The sequence below is a fragment of the Lathyrus oleraceus genome, chromosome 7 (assembly GCF_024323335.1).
Source record: "Lathyrus oleraceus cultivar Zhongwan6 chromosome 7, CAAS_Psat_ZW6_1.0, whole genome shotgun sequence".
NCBI lineage: Eukaryota > Viridiplantae > Streptophyta > Magnoliopsida > Fabales > Fabaceae > Lathyrus > Lathyrus oleraceus.
The window spans coordinates 2,311,710-2,314,834 of NC_066585.1; positions in this window are offsets into that span (position 1 = coordinate 2,311,710).

Sequence of the window (3,125 nt, forward strand, 5' to 3'; positions counted from 1 at the left end):
ATTTCCACATATTCTCTCAGCATCTCAATTAGCCTCCTCTTGACAGAGTCTTCTAAAGCAGCCCCAATCTTGATCTCTCTTCTGGCGTCCTCAGTACCCAGATTAACAACTTCCAACTCTTCCTGGTGAGGTTGGATGACCCTTTCCTCTTGCTTCAGTAGTCTGACCAATTCTGCAGGGAGTTCACTGTCTTCCTCACTCTCCTCTTCAGCTTGGTAGATGGGATTGTTGAAATCATACTGAGCCATAACAGAGTCATTCACAGTGGATGCCAAAAGATCATTTCTGCATGTTTAATGTTTTGTTTTTAGAAAAAGATTTCAATAAAGTCACAAAAAACAAAAACATTGCCATTTTTGTTGTTTTGAAAAAGTGGAAAAACAGAAAATAGAAAGACAAAGATCTCAAAATTTGATTGAAAAAACGTCCTTTATTTATAAACATTGTAAAACATGATGTGGCCCTACAATGAATCACTACGCCTTGGGCAGAACGTAGGGTTTTCATGCAAAAATGAAAAACAAAAGAAAATTACTCTGTCAGTAGAGTAACTTGGACCACTTCCTCAGCCGTCCAATTGTTGATAACCTTGCCTGGTGCACAAGGGCGGACCCAGACATCCAAATCACGATCACTGTCTTCACCATCAGTAGCAAAGACATCTCCAGGGTTCATCAGTCCAGCGCTGGTGAAGGTGCTCGGACCTGCTTGTACATGCTGCTCTGCTTGGAGAGGCTCGTACCCAATGCCGAATTTGTCTTCTTTCACTGGCAAGTCAACCATCTTGCCCCAGCCCTCTGCTTTGCCAGAGTCCACAACCTCTTTGGCTTGCTTGTATGATGAAATCGAAGCACCCGGCTTCCTCTGCTCTGCACAAGCTACCCCTTCCAACGCCACAGTCTCGAACGCCTGGCACAGGGTTTCGTGGATCTCGCCATCTACCTCAACATACTTGAATGAGGAGAGATGACTCACCAGAATTTCCTCTTCACCGCAGACGGTCACAATCTGACCGTTCCAGACATACTTGAGCTTCTGATGGAGAGTCGACGAGACCGCTCCAGCCGCGTGTATCCAAGGACGCCCCAACAAACAGCTATAAGCAGGCTGAATGTCCATCACATAAAATACGATGTCAAAGGTCTCAGGACCTATCTTCACTGGCAAAGTGACTTCACCAAACACAGACCGTTTGGATCCGTCAAAAGCACGCACGATCAGGTCACTGGGAGTGAGCACGACTCCCTCGACATCAATCTTCTTCAGTATTTGCTTCGGAAGGACATTCAGGGACGACCCGGTGTCCACTAGCACGTGAGATAGCACAGCTCCTTTGCACTCCATAGTGATGTGCAAGGCTTTGTTGTGATTGCGGCCCTCAGGCGTTAGGTCTAGGTCAGTGAAACCTACACCATGCCTGGTACTCACATTTGCTAGAACACCCTCCAGCTGGTTGACCGATATCTCCTGCGGGACGTACGCCATATTCAGCATCTTCAGCAAGGCGTCCCGATGTGCCTCAGAACACATCAGCAAAGAGAGTATCGAGATCTTTGAAGGAGTTTGATTGAGCTGATCCACAATCTTGTAGTCACTCTTCTTTATGATTTTCATAAACTCCTCGACATCTTTCTGGAAAGAACCCTCAGTCTCCTTCTGAGCCGGTTCTTCGTCAACCATTGTTTGTTTGCCCTTAGCCCTTGCAGATGACTCAGCAGCAGTATCTCTCAAAGGCTGAGGAGCAAACAGTCGTCCACTCCTTGTGAAGCCTCCCTGTCCTCCAACATTGTCCACTACAGGACTTGTAACAGCAGGGATCCTCACAGGAGCACTGATTGTGACCGGAGTTTGCACAGCTGGTCTCGTTTGGTTACCAGCCCTCCTATCTCGGCGATAGGCATTGTCATAACTCCACGGAACAGCTCTACTATTTCCAACTTGTCCTCTGCCGGACGCCACAATAGTAGTAGGTGCTCTGATGGTTACCGGGGTAGGAATGGTAACCGGAGTATTGCTGGTGGTGGGTGTACTGACAGCCCCACGCCCTCTTCCTTCAGCCGGTTTATAAAAAATGGTGACAGTAGACACTGCCCCATTATCTCTGGTAGCACGGCTGAACTGCAAACAGCCCTCATCCATCAGACTCTGAATTCCAGCCCTCAACTGGTCACAACCGTTGGTAGATTCTGAACAACCCACACAATCTTCTGAACAACCTGGGTCAACACCCCCCTTCAACAATCGGCCCTTGACGACCAACAAAGACGTCTGAACATCTTCAACATCTACGATTAGGTCTTCAGCTTCCCCATCTTCAATGTTATTAACCCTATGCCCTCCATGTTGTGGCATAGGATTGTTTACCACATTCGGAACCGGAGAGAAGTTGATTGCCTTGGAATCAATCAAGTCCTGGACCTTGTGCTGAAACGCCCGGCATCTTTCAGTATGGTGGCCTGGTGCCCCAGAGTGAAAGTCACATCTTACATTGGCATCATAGCCGGGTGGCAGCACGGTAGGAGTTGCCATCGTACGCAACTCTACAAACCCTAACCGGAGTAGCTCGGGTAGTAGCTCGGCGTACGACATGGGCAGAGGGTCAAATCTCCTATCAGGATTCAATCTCTGTCTCTGCTGAAAAGGTCGTTGTTGTTGTTGTTGTTGTTGTTGTTGTTGTTGCGGTTGTTGTTGCTGAACTCTTTGTTGTTGTGGACGCGGTTGAGGCGCAGGAATGGTCACTGCGGCGATTGGACGATACTGGTCCCTGTTGTTGGCTCTGTATGCACCCCCTCTGTGCTGTACAGCATTGGTTTCTCCTTCTCTACGGCGAGGTGCCCCAGAGAAGGGTTTCTTTGAAGAGGATGAGGAACCAGTATCGTGGATCCTCCCAGCCTTGATCAGGCTCTCAGTTCTTTCGCCGCAGATTACGACGTCAGAAAAGCTTCCGAATGGGCAGCTTCCCATCCGGTCCATGTAGACACCTTGCAGAGTGCTAATGAACATATCAGTCAACTCCCTTTCCAGCATAGGGGGTTGAACTCTTGCAGCTAGTTCGCGCCATCTCTGGGCGTACTCTTTGAAACTTTCGTTGTTCTTCTGACATAAGCTTTGTAACTGAGTTCTGG